This window comes from Mustelus asterias, chromosome 6 (assembly GCF_964213995.1).
Source record: "Mustelus asterias chromosome 6, sMusAst1.hap1.1, whole genome shotgun sequence".
Taxonomy (NCBI): domain Eukaryota; kingdom Metazoa; phylum Chordata; class Chondrichthyes; order Carcharhiniformes; family Triakidae; genus Mustelus; species Mustelus asterias.
This window is the reverse complement of record NC_135806.1, coordinates 77,683,646-77,704,251: the sequence shown is the minus strand read 5'-3', so window position 1 is coordinate 77,704,251 and position 20,606 is coordinate 77,683,646. Positions and strand designations below refer to the sequence as shown.

At 43.2% G+C, this 20,606-nt stretch overlaps 1 pseudogene; it reads left to right on the top strand.

Annotated features, from left to right (window-relative positions):
• Nucleotides 1–663: 663 nt before the first annotated feature.
• LOC144495431 (U2 spliceosomal RNA) lies at nucleotides 664–865 on the top strand (annotated as a pseudogene).
• The last annotated feature ends 19,741 nt before the right edge of the window (nucleotides 866–20,606 follow it).

The following is a 20,606-nucleotide window of genomic DNA, read 5'->3' as shown; positions in this document are numbered from 1 at the left end:
CCTGTTAGCCAGCCATTCTTCTATCCATGCCAATATGTCATTCCCTATTCCAAAATATTTTATTTTCAGCAATAACCTTTGATGTGGCATTTTATCAAATATGTTCTGGAAATCGAAGGACAGAACATCCCCTTTCATCCACTGCACATTACTTCCTCAAATAACTCCAATAAGTTGGCTAAATATGATTTCCCTTCCGCAATACCATGTTGATTCTGCCTGATTTCCTTGAACTTATCGTAGTGACCACTATAACTTCTTTAATAATAGCTTCTAACATTTGCCCAATGTCAGATGTTAAGGTAACTGACCTGCAGTATCCCAATTTCTGTCTCCTTCTATTTTTGAATAATGGAATTACATTTGCTATATTCCAATCTAATGGGACCTACCCGAAGCTAAGGAGTATTGGAAAATTAAAACTAATTCACGGCCATCTCTATCCTGTATTGGAAAATTAGAAATGATTGGCAAAACTCAATCTCAAATATAAAAGTAACCATTGACCTAGCATCCATTGTTATTTATTGAAGAAAAGTTCCCAACTTTTACCAACCTTTGCTGGAAAAGGGTTTTCAAATTGTACTCCTGAAATTTCCAGACCATTTCCCTGAGTATTAGATTCCACAATACATTCTGTCCATCTGCCTTATCTGTGCCCCCATCGCTTCTCGGCCTTTTGGCTAAGATCAAGTGTAGTTATGCGGATGCTGCACTTGGTTGAGGTCATTGGGTTGCATTGAAGCTTCATATGTTTCATATGAAGCAATTTTTAAAAGCGGTATCTCGGCCTTTTGGCTAAGATGCAAATGAGCTCAAGTCTTGGAGGAGGAATTGCTTTCCCTCCTCCAATCAGCTTGGCTCATGTAGATCAAGCCCAGGACAGGGGAAATGGTCGCTTGCCCTGTCTTGCCAGCCTAGATCGGAAATGTCTCAACTTGTTGAGACTCTGAATTGGACTTGATTTGATTGAATTGGAAAAATATATTTTTAAAAATCTGTGCCCCTCACTATCTTAAAAATATTAATTGCATCAGCAATTAATCTTCTAAATTCCAGGGAATAGAATCCTAGTTGTGTAATTGATCCTCATAGTTTAACCTTTGGAGTCCAATGGTTGGATCTTCACCATGGAGGCAGTAATTGAGAGTTGGGAATTTTCCTTGTTGAGATTCTGCCTTCATTCCAGCAGTGGTGGCAAGCAGGATTTTCATTTCCTCGAGGTCTTGATGGTGATTACAAGCATGAGGTGGCGACTGAGGTGGGCTGATGTCAAAGCAGCCATGTTAAAAGGCCCACCTCTGTTCACAGAAACATGGGTCCAGTCCTTCACCCCCTTAACCTCCATACCCCCTTCGCCCCCGAACTCCACTCCTCCCCTCAAACTCCCACCCCCTCACTTTTGATAACCCACTCACTCAGAATCCACATCATGAACAGAACCATAAACTCGATAATAACATTTGGAAGTCTTTGAAAAGGCAAATTTCACCTGATAAGTGCTTAAAAATGATCAGCCTCTTCAGAAGCTCATACACTTGTCAAAGGCATCAAACTCACATTTCCCTGGAGGGCTGTGTAAACAAACCTTGCAGTGCAGAATCCTTTCTGTTTTGGAAGGCAGCCAAACCATCAAACTTGCATTCTCCTGGACAGCTGTGTGAGCAAACCCTGCAGTTAAGTATTCATTTGTATGTTTGAAAGCAGCCAAAAACTCTTACATTTGTCACAGCTTTTAAACAGTCATGCAGATGATTCAGCTGTCCTGCAAAGAATGACATCTGTCAAGGTTTTCAAACAGCGGAACAGACAGTTGAGCTCTTCCACGAAGAATTAACAACAGCTAAAGGGAGAGTTGAAATTATTAGCTATTGATCTTACACTGGGCTAGCTTTTTAACATTTTACAATGCAGAATAGTACTTAATCCAGCAGAAAATCTAATCTAATGTGTCTGAAGACTTTTCCAGTTTTACATTGTTTCGCTTCCATGACAGCTTGTCAGTTTTCAGAAGTAACAATCTGACAAACACATTACTGAATGGTCTCTTTTTTTTCCTAATCACAGCATTGTCATCACTTACTTTAATAAACAAAGACACAATTCAAGCAACAGCATTTCACGATGAACTGTAAATGAGGCAACACTATTTGTGCTCACCTTTCGTACTCTTCCTGCCTCCAATCCATGTCCCTGCCTCCACTTTGCAGATGTGATTCAGGAAGGTTTCCAAAATGCAGCTGCCACCCTGAAAATTGCCAAAGTTCTGAAATTTCCACTCCTATCTTGGTGCAGCAACTACTCAACAGTGGCATGAGGAGTTTCCAACCTGTCCCTTTTCAACAATGCTGAAAATAGCTAGAGATAGAAATGGAGGCAGGACTTCTACCTTTGGCACTCAGTGCACATTTTAAAAAAAATTTTCAACTCTGTGTGGTCCCAAAATGAGACCATAAAATCCAGCCCTAGTTGTCAGTCTGGTCAATCTAGACTGCACTCCCTCCAAAGTCAATATATCCTTCCTAAGGTGTAGCTCACATAACTGGTCACACTACTCAAGGTATAGTCTATAAGGGCTATGTAGCATAACTTCAATCGATTTATATTTAAGAGTTGGATTTTATGTTTGGAAATCGGGACTGCTATCATCCCAACATGCATAAAATCTGGTGTGATGATGTCGGGCCGCAAAGCTGACATCAACAGTCTCCCATATTGTGAGTGTCAGGCAGGAAAAATTGTGGGAGAAACAAAAACAAGGAGAATGAGGGCATCATCATCATTTGAGGTGAGTTCCAAGAGACACACTTCCTTGGATCACATGTGGCACCATGGAAGACAGTTTTTGAATATTAGATCATTCCACATTCAGACATACTGTTTCTCTCCCCGCCCCCCAAATTTTGCAAAGCTCCACAGTCAAAACTCATCAATGTCACCTTGCTTCCAGCCTCCCCAGTTTCCGAGATAGTTGACCCCACCTCTTCTTAAATGCAGTTTGCAGGAGAGGGTTATGCACCCTTGGAGTATCACCACCTTTTTCCCAACCTCATCTCAGCCAATAGATTTCCTCAAACAATGGACCTCTAGCTCCAGGACCTCTACATCTAACCAGGTGAGGATGGCCTGGTTGGGCTGACCAACACTTTCCCTGCCATTGTGTGCCCATCTCTCCTGGAAATAAAAAAGGACACTGTAATGTCTGTGCTGTGCTCCGATCAAATGTGATGCCAACCTTTCTTAATGTGCCTTGCCAGCTAACAGGTGTTCCAGTTCAAAAGCATCCCCCAAGCCCCCACTGCCATGCGGAGAGCCATGTCTGCATCATGCCACCCCATTCATACTTTGGCAGTGCAGTATGCAACACCATATTCAAGCCAATTCACACCCTCACACTCTTCTATTTAGGTCCATCTCAAAAAAAGTTCCTCATTTCCCATAGCAGACATCAAGAGGCAATTGAGTCTTTTCTGGCATTGCAGACAGGTTCTCTGGCCGACCCCACAGCTGTTGATCTCAGCTGTACCTCTGAGACTGGTTTTGTCTGGTAGGAAGGTCTCCTCTTCCCTTTTTCCAGCATGAGAACCTCCCAGCTGGAGAACTCGCAGGGCATTATCATCAAACTGCGGGCCATTCTGGGTCCGGAACCCTGACCAGCTTGTGGCTCCATTCTGTCCTCCATCTATGAAGAGACAAAGAATTAAAGGGCTGAAACTCAGTCTTCTCACAATTACTTGCTATTTACAGGGGTCAGATGTATTCAAATGTCCTTTCCTCCTTGGAAAGGGTCCTGAATGATGATTTCACTACTAGCACAAAATCGGCATCTTACCTGCTGCAATACTTCAAAGGATTTAATAGTCTTATGCGGCCAGCTTCCTGCTAGATGACTGTTAGTTGGCCAAAAGAAGGATTATCAGTCATCTTTCAAAGGCAGGGGCAGAAATCAACAATCCACCCACTTAAGGGTCAGATTCCTACCCACCACCCGGCAGCATAAAATTCACTTAAATCTTTTTAAACCTGAACTATTTCTATCTTTTCATCATTTAGTATTTGCTCTGCTCTATCCCTTTATATCCAAAATGAGTGAGTTCACACTTGCCACCATTTCAATCCATTTACCATTATTTTAGCCTACTCCCTACTCGGTCTCCAACTATTCAGTTAGCTTCCTAAGTGTAATTTTCCTTCAATTCCATGAGCTTCAACCTTAACTAATAATCTCTTATGAGGGATGTTATCAAATGTCATCTGGAAGATTGTATAACTAACATCATTATACATTCCCAAACCCACTATTTTAGTCACTTCTTCAAGAAATAAAATCAGATTTGTCAAGCAGGACCTACAATTTACAATGCTGGCTCTCCCTATTCAACTGAAAATTGTCAAGGTGTTCAAACATTCTATTCCTATTTCTCAACAACAGCTATCAGGCTAACTGGTCTATGATACCACAGTTTCCTTCTCTTAACTATTAAATTGAAATGTGGAATTCTTCTAAAGGGATCGTTCTTGTATTGAGGAGTCCACATCAAACAGAATATTTCAGCAATAACATGCTGCGTTATTGGCCTATGGCTATTCATGTTTAAAGTAACACTTCTTTCCTCCCAAGAATGTTACTCAGTTTCCAAAACACATTCTGTCTATTCTGTCTTATACAGACAACAACAACTTGATGACATGATCCAAAAATATGAAGAACACTGCACAAACAAGCAGCAACATGCCAAAATGAACAGTCATACTTCCTGTTTACAACCAGTGAGTGTTCAAAAATCAAGAATTTACATTCATCCAATTTTCCTGTTTTCTATTTGTTCTTTTTTTTTTAACCTTCAAACTATTCATTTGAAATCAGGCAATAAATAAATTCTAAATTTCCCACCATGTGATTTTTCAGAGAATTCCTCAAAGTAATTACTATGCTGGAATACAATGGGTACATCAATGTTACCTGAAAAACATTAGGCTTAAATACTTCTGCATTTGCAAATCAGCTGACAACATGAACTTCCATTAACGTTAGCAATAATGTGCATTAGCAGTCATTTCTAACTTTTGTTCATGGTCTTACCATCCTTCTGGGAAGGAACTCAGTTTAATATACATACATAGACATTAAGGCATCTTTTTTGGTTTGTTAAACACCAAATAAAGGCAAATAAGTTATTTTCGTCATGTTAATGTCATATTAATGACACCCACCCAGTTAAACTATTGCGGTCTAACCCCAAGCAGAATCAAAAACATTGCTAGAAGTTCTGAAGAAGAATCATATTGCATCTGAAAAAGTGAATGGGATTCTCCAGTCGTTCACACCGGTGGGATTCTCTGGTTCCACTACAGTGAACGGAAATTTGGCTGAATGCCAAATTCTCCATCCTCGCTGGCAGTGACGACAGGGCATGAACAACCGGAGAATTCTGACCATTAACTCTGTTTCTCTCTCCAAGATGCTGCCAGACAGGCTGAGTTTTCCAGCACTTTCTGTTTTTATATAATAAGCGACTCCATTGTTTGAGTTCATAATTCACAACTCCTCAGATACTGAAGCAGTCCATGTACAAATGCAGCAAAACCTGGACAATATCCAGGTTTGGGCTGACAAGTATCATTCATGCCACACAAGTGCTGGGAACTGACCGTCTCCTATAAGAGAGAATCTAACCATCACTCCTTGATTCAATGGCATTATTACCATCATTGAATTCCCCACTATCAACATCCTGGGGGGCGGTTACCATTAACTGGAAACTGAGCTAGACTAGCCATATATTATATATATTTATATATATAATGTGGCTAGAAGAGGCTGGGAATCCTGCAGCGAGTAACTCGCCTAACTCCCCAAACTCTGTCCACCATCTACAAAGCACAAATTAGGAGTGTGATGGAATACTCTCCACTTGTCTGGATGAGTGCAGCTCCAACACTCAAGAAGCTTGACACCATCCAAGATAAAGCAGCCTGCTTGATTAGCACGCCATCCACAAACATTCACTTCCTGCACCATTGATACAATGTGCACCATCTGCACTGCAGGAGCTCACCAAGGTTCCTTAGGCAGCAGCTCCCAAACCCACAACTGCTACCACCTAGAAGGACAAGGGTATGAGGCACATGGGAACACCACCAACTGGAAGTTCCTCACCAAGCCAATGAAGGAACCATTAAAACTAAAAGATATGACCTCAGCAGTTCAGAACCTGTTCTCAAGAAGGTATTTTCTAATTCTCTCAGTTTTGGGGTCGTTTCTTGCTAATCATGTCATTTAAGGTCCTACTGATGACTGAAAAAATAATTTCAGGACCCTCCACTTCTTTCCATACTTCAGGAAGGTGGAAATATTATAATGGTCTATGAACTCGACATTCCTCTTTTATATTTTATAGTGGCTGGCCAGAGGAAGGAACAGAAATTCCTGGCCGCAGACAATGGATATTCAAACCCTATGAAGTTACCACCACCTGGTTTGACAGGTCATGCAGATAAGATATTTATCTTTTCCATGGGGTTTCACTGGGCGTAATACTGATGTAAGCAGTGAAACCTTTGGGACATTGTATGAAATGTTATCCAGGCGATAGAGGACTCTGAAGTTAGCGGGATTCCTGAGCGATTTGGGAGGGCTAGCCAACTGTGATCACATGGTGGCCAGCTAATTAGCGAAACTGACAAGTAGGATCCATCTAATTATGTGGTAGTGAAGAGCCCTTTTGTCACTGTTGCCTCTCCAATAATAGTGACTCTGATGCCTGCAGACATCTTCCTCAGCGCTAATCCTTTATTGCTCATGCATCCAGCAATATTGGCTTTGAGATCACCATGGGTCCGATTTTAGCCCTTTCACCAGCTGCTGCTCCTGGATTTGAAGTTTGTATGCCACTCAGTCTGCATCATCAGCCCATGCCTTTCTAATGTATGCCCCTCAGCGTGGAACCTTCTAAACAGCTTCTTGCCTCCTATGGCAGGCATCTACAAAATGACTAACCTTTGGCGAGATACTTTGCTTCAACACATCCAGCTTTCACTGGTTGGAGATCTGATGACCCGTGATCCACACTCACCATTTACTTAGTCCCAATAAGATGCATTTAATTGCATTCAGCTGCATGAAGATGTCTCTTAACTGCCAATTAAAACAATCTTAATTGGACTCTTACTGCATTCAAGGTGCCACCTTTCCACCAGCCGTTTAGTTCCATCATCAGTTTCCACCATCAGGATTCCAAAATGCTCGCTCCTGTACAATTCTGGGGCCCCATCTGTCATGATTCCCACTCATGCAAGTTACATTAAACCCCACTAATAGTATTTGCTCTCATTATCCTGTCATTTTTATATATGCACTGCATCTTCAAATAACAACCAATTCTGCTGAATTTAATGTGTATTTTAGGATGGGTGTAACTCTGATGCATTTCTTTTATACCCCAAATTCTGATCCTCAGACCAGAGCTATGCCACATCTGCTCCAAAAGCATCTGTTAATTTTGTGCCCAATGTTCTTAATTTGACTATAATTTTGTCATTATTTTGAATAGAAGTTGGACGTAATCAATCAAGCAAATTCATCGCAGCACACAAAAAGAGGGACCTTGCTAAATGAAGCCCATATTCCTGATTCCACTCTTCTTTTCACAAGAGCAGATGTAACTCATAATACCAGAATTTTAGTGAAAGGTGTCAACAATAAGATCATTTCCAAACAGAACTACAAGGTAAGAGTTACACATTTCAATTGCAGGTTACAAGTGAAGAATGATTCTGAACAATTTGAATGATTGAAAGATAGGTGTATTAATTAACTATTGCACTGTCATAGACTTTAATACAAATTATTGAGTTTTATTTCTTCTGTGTAATACTGTTTTGAAATAAGCAGACAAAGACCTTTGTTAAAACAGTGGACAGGAATTTAAGTTTAAGTTTGTTTATTAGTGTCACAAGTAGGCTTACATTAACACTGCAAGGAAGTTACTGTGAAGATCCCCTATTCGCCACACTCCGGCGCCTGTTCGGGTTACACTGAGGGAGAATTTAGCATGGCCAATGCACCTAACCAGTACGTCTTTCAGACTGTGGGAGGAAACCCACGCAGACATGGAGAGAACGTTCAGACTCTGCACAGACAGTGACCCAAGCCGGGAATCAAACCAGGGTCCCTGGTGCTGTGAGGCAGCAGTGATAACCACAGTGCCACCGTGCCACCTCATGCTACCTCATTAATGAGTGAGTTAAAAACACCAAAGGATATCAAACACACACGTATATCAGATACTGTTAGTATGTTTATCATTCTAAAAAAAGAACGGATGCTTGCGATGACATAATGTTGCAAGTAGCTTTAAATCTTCCTAATACCCCTCCAGATGGACTCCTATTCATTGTTGAAGTGAGATATGGCCAAGAGGCAAAGATTCTTTTCCAAATTAACTTTTATTTACATATTTAACCATGTACAAAGCATTGGGACAGAGACACTGCTTATCGCTCGGATTCTCCTCATTTTCTCCTGTGTGACATCATTATTATATAGCTCCTTACACACATGCTCAGTAGCTATTGTTAGAGCAGTATTAGAGTTAACCTTTTACTCTAACTATACAATTTTCCCAAAATTACATAGAGTGTTGGATCAGGCAAAAAAAGCTGTGTGAGAATCGTCGGCTTCACAGACACCTTTTCTTGCCTGGTTTAACAGCACCAGTACTGGCAAGGATTACACAGCCAGCTGGAGGGATGGGGCCTAAACACACTGGCAAAGCCAGTCTTCTGAGTCCTGGGTCTGATCTCTTAAAGTTAAATTTCAGATTCCCCCTCCCCCACTATGGAGATCGGAGACCCTCCAAAGAATCAGGGCACCCCCACCACAATGCCAAATTGGGGTACCCACCCCACCTTGCAGCATTGAGGTTCTCCGCTCTCCCCCACAGATCCCTCGCAGGCATTGGGGTCCTCCATAATATGGGGGGAGGGGGGAGGAGGATGGTGCCAAAATCGGCTCCTTCATTTCATTAATCTGTGTTGAATTCAAGTGTTACTGTCAAAAGTAAAGAGATATTTGTCAAACATCAGTCCACTGTACACACAAAGATTACTTTTGGTTCTTTGGCATGTCATGTAGAAATTGATTAAGTCAAACCCTAAAGAACCCCACCTAGACCCTGAACACGAAATGAAACATACCCGCATTGCCAACTGAAAATTCTGGTCGGCATGAGAATAAGGCCTTTATAGGCCGCATAATTAGCAATAATTGGCCTCAATTGGCTTGGCAATGCTTTGTGGTGGACAGCTGATCTGACCCTGAACCATCCTTGTTGAAAATGGCTTGGGTTTGGGGTTGTGGTGATGAACCAGCACAGAGGATCACAGCGCCAAAATGCATAGTGTCCCACCTCCAAACCCTGGCCCATTTAAAAAGTCCATGCCATGTAGCCAATTCTAATTTCATTAACCTTTACATTCATTAGAGATTTATTAATTCTATATCATAGCAACTTGTTCTGTATTCAGTCCAGGTTACATTATTTTCATCTCTGTGTATCAATTTAATTTGCGTAGTACATGTACAAATCACATGGACTGCAGCAGTTCAAGAAGGTGGATCACCACCACTTTCTCAAGGGCAAGTAGGGATGGGCAATAAAATGCTCGCCTAGCGAATGACGCCCACATCTTGTGAAAGAACAAAAGAAGTAGTACATTTCAATAGTTGATTAATCAATATAACCTTAAGTTGTGCTACTATTATTTTCTGGATATGTTGATTAGTGAATTTGGGTTCTTGCTTGTGTTACAGAATGCAGTTCAAACCATGAAACAATATATTGATTTACAAAAAGCGAGATTCTCCCAGTTGATTAAACAGTACTCTCAGCATGTCACTTTAAAAGAGGCAGAGAAAAAAATCAAGCACCGAGTTGTTACACCAAAACCCATTTCAGAAGTTTACAAAAGAATGGAAGAGCTGTACATAAAGGTACTTCATCATAACTAACATAAACTGCTAACACCTGATGCAATTCTATATTACTAAAAGACTTGCATATGATATGTGCTACCTGTCTACAAATTTTACTTCCGATTGTCACAGTATTGAGTAACACTTTCAATGTCAATCTATATGATAGATGTTGTATGTGCAAATGTTTATAATTGGAATTTCCAATCTAAACATCCTGGGCTGAATAATACACAAGGGTCTGTACTGTACCTACATGTTATTAGACGCAATGTTGTGTTGCATTCCCGACATCATCACATTGGAACGTAATAATACTGTTGGTGGGTGGGCCTAGAAATTGGGAGCCTGACCACCTTATTTAAATTGGTTTCAAATGGTTTGTTAAAGTGGCAATTGACTGGAATAATACATACAGCGGAGCAATACAAAGTTGAGAGAGTGTGAATTATGCCAGATGGGGATCTCGTATTCTTTACTGAAAGATTGTAAGAGTGGGTTAAATGTCACCAGCTGGGTCCTTTGTTAGACCTCAGCAGTTCAGGCTGCTGTGAATGTTGCTACATTTGTTATTGAAAGCAGTGATTTAAGGCGATACCGTTGCTGTTTTAAAGCTGCAATGAGCCTGCAGGAAAGTGCAGGTAGTGCCTCATCTGCAACTCAGCCTGTTTGGTTGTAAGAACTGGAGAATAGTGGTCTCCATAGGAAACACATCCTCCAAGGAGGAGAAGCAGAAGGAGATGGAGAGAGAGAAGGCCAGATGGTCAGGTGCAGAATGCACTGCTGGTGTATGAGGGTAAGCATGATGTGTAGATGCTGGCGTTGGACTGGGGTAAACACAGTAAGAAGTTTAACAACACCAGGTACATAAATCCAGATGCTGAAAGATGCCCTCATAAGAACAGGATATGGCGCTCGACTCATCGATCGACAGTTCCGACGCGCCACAGCGATAAACCGCACCGACCTCCTCAGAAGACAAACACGAAACACGGTGGACAGAGTACCCATCGTCGTCCAGTACTTCCCCAGAGCGGAGAAGCAATGGCATCTCCTCCGGAGCCTTCAACATGTCATTGATGAAGATGAACATCTCGCCAAGGCCATCCCCACACCCCCACTTCTTGCCTTCAAACAACCGCAAAACCTCAAACAGACCATTGTCCGCAGCAAACTACCCAGCCTTCAGGAGAACAGTGACCACGACACCACACAACCCTGCCACAGCAACCTCTGCAAGACGTGCTGGATCATCAACACAGATGCCACCACCTCTCGTGAGAACACCATCCACCAGGTACACGGTACATACTCTTGCAACTCGGCCAACGTTGTCTACCTGATACGCTGCAGGAAAGGATGTCCTGAGGCATGGTACATTGGGGAAACCATGCAGACGCTCGACAATCACCAGGCAAGAGTGTTCTCTTCTGTTGGGGAGCACTTCAGCGGTCACGGGCATTCGGCCTCTGATATTCGGGTAAGCATTCTCCAAGGCGGCCTTCACGACACACGACGGCGCAGAGTCGCTGAGCAGAAACTGATAGCCAAGTTCCGCACACATGAGGACGGCTTCAACCGGGATATTGGGTTCATGTCACACTAACTGTAATCCCCACAGCTTGCCTGGACTTGCAGAATTTCACTGGCTGTCCTGTCTGGAGACAATACACATCTCTTTGACCTATCTTGGTGCTCTCTCCACTCATATTGTTTGTACCTTTAAGACTTGATTCGCTGTAAGTATTCGCATTCCAACCATTATTCTGTAAATTGAGTTTGTGTCTTTATATGCCTGTTTGTGAACAGAATTCCCACTCACCTGACGAAGGAGCAGCGCTCCGAAAGCTAGTGGCTTTTGCTACCAAATAAACCTGTTGGACTTTAACCTGGTGTTGTTAAACTTCTTACCGTATGAGGGTAAGCACAGTAAGAGGTCTCACAACACCAGGTTAAAGTCCAACAGGTTTATTTGGCAGCACAAGCTTTCGGAGTCTCAGGCTCCTTCTTCAGGTGAGTGAGGAGTTGTGTTCACAAACAGGACATATAGACACAAACTCAATTTACAAGATAATGGTTGGAATGGTGTATGAAGGTGGCAGACCAATTTGAATATGCTTCTCCTGCACTTGAGTGGACAAAATCACTGCATAGCTAATTCCAGGAAAAATCCTAGAAATGATCACAATCAGCAAAGAGTCTAATGAATGGCTTTCTAAAATCTATATTACTTGCTGTTCTTTTCCATCAGAAACATCCATAATTGGGTAAAATAAGAGCTGAAAATCTTACCTTTGATATCTAATTTCAATTTAAAATTATGTTTGAACTCATTTGAGCTTCATTATTACCATCAGAAGCTCCTTTAATCCCCCTCCCCCAACCCACACCCCCATCCTGTACCATAGATTATAGTCTTGTAATAATGCTCTCAAGTCTGTTATTCCATATCTTTAATTTAAAATATTTTCAGAGGAAAAAACGATGGAATGAACAAGCCTTGAAATTTACAGAAGAAAGAATAAATCTTGCCAATACTTTGATGAATACTTTGGAACATATTGAAAAAGAATCTGGTTTGTTCTTAATTAAACCATCATTGTCATGGAAAGGAAGGTAAATTTGTCACTGTTCAAGATGTTGCTTTTAAACAAAAAGTGTGAATAATCTTGTTTTTTCTAAAGCATCTATGGAGGTACATGGGCCCAAGTAATCCAGAAAGAAGTCTCACAACACCAGGTTAAAGTCCAACAGGTTTATTTGGTAGCACAAGCCACTAGCTTTCGGAGCGCTGCTTCTTCACCAGCTGAGTGGGAGTTCTATTCACAAACAGGGCATAAAAAGACACAAACTCAATTACACTATACACTAGATACATCGATGACATTTTCTTCCTTTGGACTCATGGTGAACAATCACTGAAACAACTATATGATGACAGCAACAAGTTCCATCCCACCATCAGACTCACCATGGACTACTCTCCGGAATCGGTTGCATTCTTGGACACATGCATCTCCATCAAGGACGGTCACCTCAGCACTTCACTATACCGCAAGCCCACGGATAACCTCACGATGCTCCACTTCTCCAGCTTCCACCCTAAACACGTTAAAGAAGCCCTCCGTATACACAGGATCTGCTCAGATGAGGAGGATCGCAACAGACACCTCCAGATGCTGAAAGATGCCCTCATAAGAACAGGATATGGCGCTCGACTCATCGATCGACAGTTCCGACGCGCCACAGTGAAAAACCGACCTCCTCAGAAGACAAACACGGGACATGGCGGACAGAGTACCCTTCGTCATCCAGTACTTCCCCGGAGCGGAGAAGCTACAACATCTTCTCTGGAGCCTTCAACATGTCATTTGATGAAGACGAACATCTCACCAAGGCCATCCCCACACCCCCACTTCTTGCCTTCAAACAACCGCACAACCTCACCATTGTCTGCAGCAAGCTATCCAGCCTTCAGGAGAACAATGACCACAACACCACACAACCCTGCCGCAGCAACCGCTGCAAGACGTGCCGGATCATCAACACGGATGCCATCATCTCACATGAGAACACCATCCACTAGGTACATGGTACATACACTTGCAACTCGGCCAACGTTGTCTACCTGATACGCTGCAGGAAAGGATGTCCCGAGGCATGGTACATTGGGGAGACCATGCAGACGCTACGACAACAGATGAACACCGCTAAACAATCACCAGGCAAGAGTGTTCTCTTCTGTTGGGGAACATTTCAGCGATCACGGGCATTCGGCCTCTGATCTTCGGGTAAGCGTTCTCCAAGGCAGCCTTCACGACACACGACAACGCAGAGTCGCTGAGCAGAGACTGATAGCCAAGTTCCGCACACATGAGGACGGCCTCAACCGGGATCTTGGGTTCATGTCACACTATCTGTAACCCCCACGACTTGCCTGACTTGCAAAATCTCACTAACTGTCCTGTCTGGAGACAATACACATCTCTTTAACCTGTGCTTAACCCTCTCTCCACTCACATTGTCTGTATCTTTACGACTTGATTACCTGTAAAGACTCGCATTCCAACCATTATTTTGTAAATTGAGTTTGTGTCTTTATATGCCCTGTTTGTGAATAGAATTCCCACTCACCTGACGAAGGAGCAGCGCTCCGAAAGCTAGTAGCTTGTGCTACCAAATAAACCTGTTGGACTTTAACCTGGTGTTGTGAGTCTTCTTACTGTATTTACCCCCATCCAACGCCGGCATCTTCACACCAAGTAATCCAACCAGGTATCTGTATAGTAAATCTCACTTGTTTTTGAGGAAGGTATTTTAATAATATATCTAATATCCTATGATGATTTGGGAGCCAGTTACTCTACATCTGATTCATCTTGTTCCTTGCACTTCAGAGTCAGTTTTACATTTTCTGATCTTATTTCTATTTGTTCTGTCTCTGTTGGCAACATAATTTTGTCCTTCATTTTGGTTTCACTATTGGCCAGGTCTTTCTCTGGTGAAGCCTTAACTTATTACACTTCTGTAACAATGCTGCTTATGGCTTCATTATCAGACCATAAGATGTAGGAGCAGAAGGCGGCAATTTGGTCCATCAAGCTTACCTACTTATCTTGATTACTATGCATTTGGTGTCTTTTTTTGTGAAGCCAACATAGATCAGAAACATTGGGCAGAATTTAATGGTCACAATGGTGACCAGCTGGAAAACTGATGGCAACTCTGCTGCAGCCATTCTGGGCCTCCCCAACCCGGTTTAACCAAAGCACTTAGCTGGTTGACGGAGTCTTCAGTGTCTACAGGATGTTGTTCCCATCATGCGACTCTATGTCATACTGTGGGTGCTGCTATTTGCCAGTCACATGTTAATCCTTGCTCTGCTGAGCACCTTTACATTACAATGACATACAGGCACATCCAACATCCACAGTATCCCCCTTCTCAAAAGAAAACATTCCTCTCTTCCAACGGAGTATAACTATTTGTAATCAAATCTCTGACTTTATAAATTCAAATGGTCTCGAGGCTTGATAGCTCTTCCACATCTCATCTGTCATGTTTGGAGGAATGGTAATAGCACTCTCATGTGCTATTATTGGTGCTTGGTTATTTCCATTCGATTCACTTTTTGGGGTCCCCTGAGTTGCATTTCTCTTTGTTAACAACTTGTCTGCTTTTTTTTGGACACTGTGGGTTTGTCCCATGCCTTCCAAAGTCAATGTGTACTATGTTCATTTCTAGTCAACTCAAATTTCCTTTTTCCCTGGTGTCTGCCATGTTTTCACTGGAGGTATATGCATCGCAAATGGAATCTTAATTTCCAACATTTGTTTACTGTTTTTTCTCATTGTTTTGCAAGCTTATGAATCTCTTCATCAACTCAATAGTTCACAGTACCTCTGATTCATCCAGTACTTTTTCTTCTTGTTCCTTGTACTTCAGTGTCAATTTTACACTTTCTGATCTTATTTCTGTCTGTTCTGTCTGTCGGCAACAGAATTTTGTCTTTGTTCTTAATTTTGGTTTCACTATTGGCCGGGTCTGTCTCTGGCAAAGTGTTAACTTGTTTCAGTTCTGTAATTGTGTTATTCATGGTTTCATTATCAGACCATAAGATGTCGGAGCAGAAGAAGGCTATTTGGCCCATCAAATCTGCTTCACTATTCAATAAGATCATGATTGATCTTATGTGCTAATCCTCAACTCCACTTTTCCACCTTATCTCCACAACCCTTGATTCCCTTACTGATTAAAAATCTGTCTATCTCAGCCTTGAACACACTTAATGACCCAGCCTCTACAGCCCTCTACAGTTAAGAATTCCACAGATTCACTACCCTCTCAGAGAATAAATTCCTTTCCATCTCTGTCTTAAATGGGTCACCCCTTATTCTGAGATTATGCTTTCTGGTCTTGGGAGTCTCCCACAAGGGGAAACAACATCTCAGCGTGTTACACTGTCAAGCCCCCTTAGAATCCTATATGTCTCAATAAGGTTGCCTCTCATTCTTTTAAACTCCAATGAGTACAAGCCCAACCTACATAGTCTCTCCTCATAAGAAACTCCCTCCATACCCAGGATAAAGCTAGTGAACCTTCTCTGGATTGCCATCAATGTCAATAGATAATCATAGATAAAGGAACAATAGATTTCCATAGATAAGGGGACCAAAACTGTTCACAATATTCCAGGTGTGGTCTAATGAGTGCCTGATACAGTTTTAGCAAGACTTCCCTATTTTTATACTCCATTCTCTTTGAAATAAAGGGTTGCACTCCATTTCCCTTCCCGCTATTATTTGCTTGCAGATTGGAAGGTTCTGTGGATTTTCCTTTCAATGCCTCCTTGTTTTCATACAACTGCTTCTTCAGCTCTTCAAGTCTGTTTTTTTTGTAGCTTTTGGCTTCCATCTGGAATATGAAACATTGCTGGGTCTTCTGCCAACTTGATCTTCAGTTTGTTCAGAATGACGTTAAATTCATTTTGCTTCTCTTCATAATTTTCTAGTGGTAATATCTTGGTCCTGGTGGATTCTTGTGAAGGTCTTTCAACTGGTATTTCCTTTCTTTGCAAAGCTCATTTGCTTCCATTTTGAGCTTTCCTGGAATTTAGTAGTCTCAGGTTTCTTCTGCTGTGTTTCCGTTCTACTGTTTAGGGCAGTCTTTATTTCTGCATGTTACTGAATGGTTTTGCATTCGATCTTGAATGATAATCAACTCAACTGTTCTTCCAAATGTTTACTTTCTTGTTAGCCTCTTGCCAAATCACTCAGTGTATCATGACTGATAGTTTCAACTAGCTCCTCATGTTTTTCCTTCGCTATGTTTTCATTATGTTTGAGGTCTGATATTGAGACTAATAATAAACCATGAAGACACTGCTAGTAAACTAACTGGAACAGTTCATTAACATGTCTTTATCCTTGCACATTCAGCACAAGACTGGCTCGGCAAGCTTGACACATGGTGGAGCTCGAGTCCCGAGTCACCTGGCCCGCGCTCTTAAAGGGGCATGCCCCAACATACAAAACACTCCTCCCTTCTTTCTTCAAAATCCTCATATAACATATAGGCATTTTTAACACAATTACATAAAGACACAATTCAACTATGTACAAAAACATGAATATAAACATAAACTGTGAATGGTAATGTCAAAGTCCATTAAAAGTCTATATAGGGAGGGAATCGAAATGAGGGGACTGAGAGCGAGGAGGTTAGCTCGCAAATAGATAAGGAATGTAAACAGGGTAAGAGGGAGGTTAGACGAGTGATGGAGAAGGGAAGTGCTCAGGCTGAAGGTCTGAGATGTGTCTATTTTAATGCCAGGAGTGTAGTGAATAAAGTGGATGAGCTTAGAGTGTGGATTGCTGCTTCGAATTGTGATGTGGTGGCCATTACGGAGACTTGGATGTCTCAGGGACAGGACTGGGTGCTTCAGGTGCCGGGTTTTAGATGTTTCAGGAAGTACAGGGAGGGAGGCAAGAGAGGGGGGGGAGTGGCACTGTTGATCAGGGATAGTGTCACGGCTGTAGAGAAGGTGGACGCCGTGGAGGGATTGACTACGGAGTCTCTGTGGGTGGAGGTTAGGAACAGGAAGGGGTCGGTAACGTTGCTGGGTGTTTTCTATAGGCCGCCCAATAGTAACAGAGATGTTGAGGAGCAGATGGGGCAACAGATCCTGGAGAGATGTAGGAATAACAGAGTTGTCGTGATGGGAGATTTTAATTTCCCAAACATAGATTGGAATATCCCTAGGGCTAGGGGTTTGGATGGAGAGGAGTTTGTTAGGTGTGTCCAGGAGAGTTTCCTGACACAGTATGTGGATAAGCCTACTAGAGGAGAGGCTGTACTTGATCTGGTGCTGGCTAATGAACCTGGACAGGTGGAGGATCTCTCGGTGGGTGAGCATCTTGGGGATAGCGATCATAATTCTATCTCCTTCACGATAGCATTGGAAAGAGATAGGATCAGGCAGGCTAGGAAAGTGTTTCTCTGGAGTAAAGGGAAATACAGTGTCATCAGGGAGGAAATTAGACGGGTAAATTGGAAGGAGGCATTCTTGGGGAAAAGTACCGAAGGAAAGTGGAGGATTTTCAAGGAATGTTTGTCTGGAGCTCTGCATGACAACGTTCCGATGAGACAGGGGGGTGTTGGTAGGGTACGGGAACCGTGGTGCACGAAGGTTGTGATGAACCTGGTGAATAAGAAAAGAGAGGCGTACAGAAGGTTCAGAGAGCTAGGAGGTGTTAAGGATTTAGAGGAGTATACGGGATGTAGGAAGGAGCTTAAGAAGGAAATTAGGAGAGCGAGAAGGGGTCATGAGAAGGCCTTGGCGGGTAAGATTAAGGAGAATACCAAGGCTTTCTACAAATATGTCAAGAGTAAAAGGATGAGATGTGAAGGCATAGGACCCTTAAAAGGTGAAGGGGGAAAAGTTTGTGCGGAACCGTTAGAAATGGCGGAGCTGCTTAATGAATACTTTACCTCGGTATTCACGGTGGAAAGGGATCTGGGTGGTTGTACTGCTGGTTTGCGGTGGACAGAAAGGATCGAGCATGTGGACATAAAGAAAGAGGATGTGTTGGAACTATTGAATGGCATCAAGGTTGGTAAGTCGCCGGGACCGGATGGGATGTACCCCAGGTTACTGTGGGAGGCGAGGGAGGAGATTGCGGAGCCTTTGGCGATGATCTTTGCATCGTCGATGGAGACGGGAGAGGTTCCGGAGGATTGGAGGATTGCAGATGTGGTCCCTATATTCAAGAAAGGGAACAGGGACAGCCCGGGAAATTACCGACCGGTGAGTCTAACCTCAGTGGGTGGTAAGTTGATGGAGAGGATCCTGAGAGACAGGATTTATGATCATCTAGAGAAGTTTAGTATGATCAAAAGTAGTCAGCACGGCTTTGTCAAGGGCAGGTCGTGCCTTATGAGCCTGGTTGAGTTCTTTGAAAATGTGACCAAACACATTGACGAAGGAAGAGCGGTGGATGTGGTCTATATGGACTCCAGCAAGGCGTTCGATAAGGTCCCCCATGCAAGACCTCTTGAGAAAGTGAGAGGGCATGGGATCCAAGGGGCTGTTGCCTTGTGGATCCAGAACTGGCTTGCCTGCAGAAGGCAGAGAGTGGCTGTGGAGGGGTCTTTCTCTGCATGGAGGTCAGTGACCAGTGGAGTGCCCCAGGGATCTGTTCTGGGACCCTTGCTGTTTGTCATTTTCATAAATGACCTGGATGAGGAAGTGGAGGGATGGGTTGGTAAGTTTGCTGACGACACCAAGGTAGGTGGTGTTGTGGATAGTTTGGAGGGATGTCAGAAGTTGCAGCGAGACATAGATAGAATGCAAGACTGGGCGGAGAAGTGGCAGATGGACTTCAACCCGGATAAGTGTGTAGTGATCCATTTTGGCAGATCCAATGGGATGAAGCAGCAGTATAATATGAAGGGTACCATTCTTAGCAGTGTAGAGGATCAGAAGGACCTTGGGGTCCGGGTCCATAGGACTCTTAAATCGGCCTCGCAGGTGGAGGATGCGGTCAAGAAGGCGTACGGCGTACTAGCCTTCATTAATCGAGGGATTGAGTTTAGGAGTCGGGAGATAATGCTGCAGCTTTATAGGACCCTGGTTAGACCCCACTTGGAGTACTGCGCGCAGTTCTGGTCACCTCATTACAGGAAAGATGTTGAAGCCATTGAAAGGGTGCAGAGGAGATTTACAAGGATGTTGCCTGGATTGGGGGGCATGCCTTATGAGGATAGGTTGAGGGAGCTTGGTCTCTTCTCCCTGGAGAGACGAAGGATGAGAGGTGACCTGATAGAGGTTTACAAGATGTTGAGAGGTCTGGATAGGGTAGACTCTCAGAGGCTATTTCCAAGGGCTGAAATGGTTGCTACGAGAGGACACAGGTTTAAGGTGCTGGGGGGTAGGTACAGAGGAGATGTCAGGGGTAAGTTTTTCACTCAGAGGGTGGTGGGTGAGTGGAATCGGCTGACGTCGGTGGTGGTGGAGGCAAACTCGTTGGGGTCTTTTAAGAGACTTCTGGATGAGTACATGGGATTTAATGGGATTGAGGGCTATAGATAGGCCTAGAGGTGGGGATGTGATCGGCGCAACTTGTGGGTCGAAGGGCCTGTTTGTGCTGTGGCTTTCTATGTTCTATAGACAGAATCAGTCTATCTGGAGGACTACAGTTCCTGAGCAACTCTCTCTTTGCCACCTGGTTCAACTCGGGTGTTCTTCCCCACATCTCCGGAAGCTCTCAATCTTCCTCTCTTGCCTGGTTGCAGTCATTAGCAGCTTCTGCCGACATTTCCTTTCTGGTGAGAACTCCCTCCGTTTCAGGAACACAGGATTCAGTTGGTTCCTCCGCCTCCTCTTGCAACAATTCTGTGCCAGGGAGGACTTCCCTGCTTTGATGTAGAGTAGCCGTGTGTCTCCTCCAGATCCGTTCGTCCTGGGTCTGAACAGTGTATGACACTGGCCACCACTGTACCAACACTTCCGACCTTCATGAAGCGTGTTTTACCTCCTACCTCCTCCACGATAATCCGCAATACCGGTGCCCCATAAGACTGTGTTCTCAGCCCCCTACTATATTCCTTGTACACCTATGACTATGCGGCC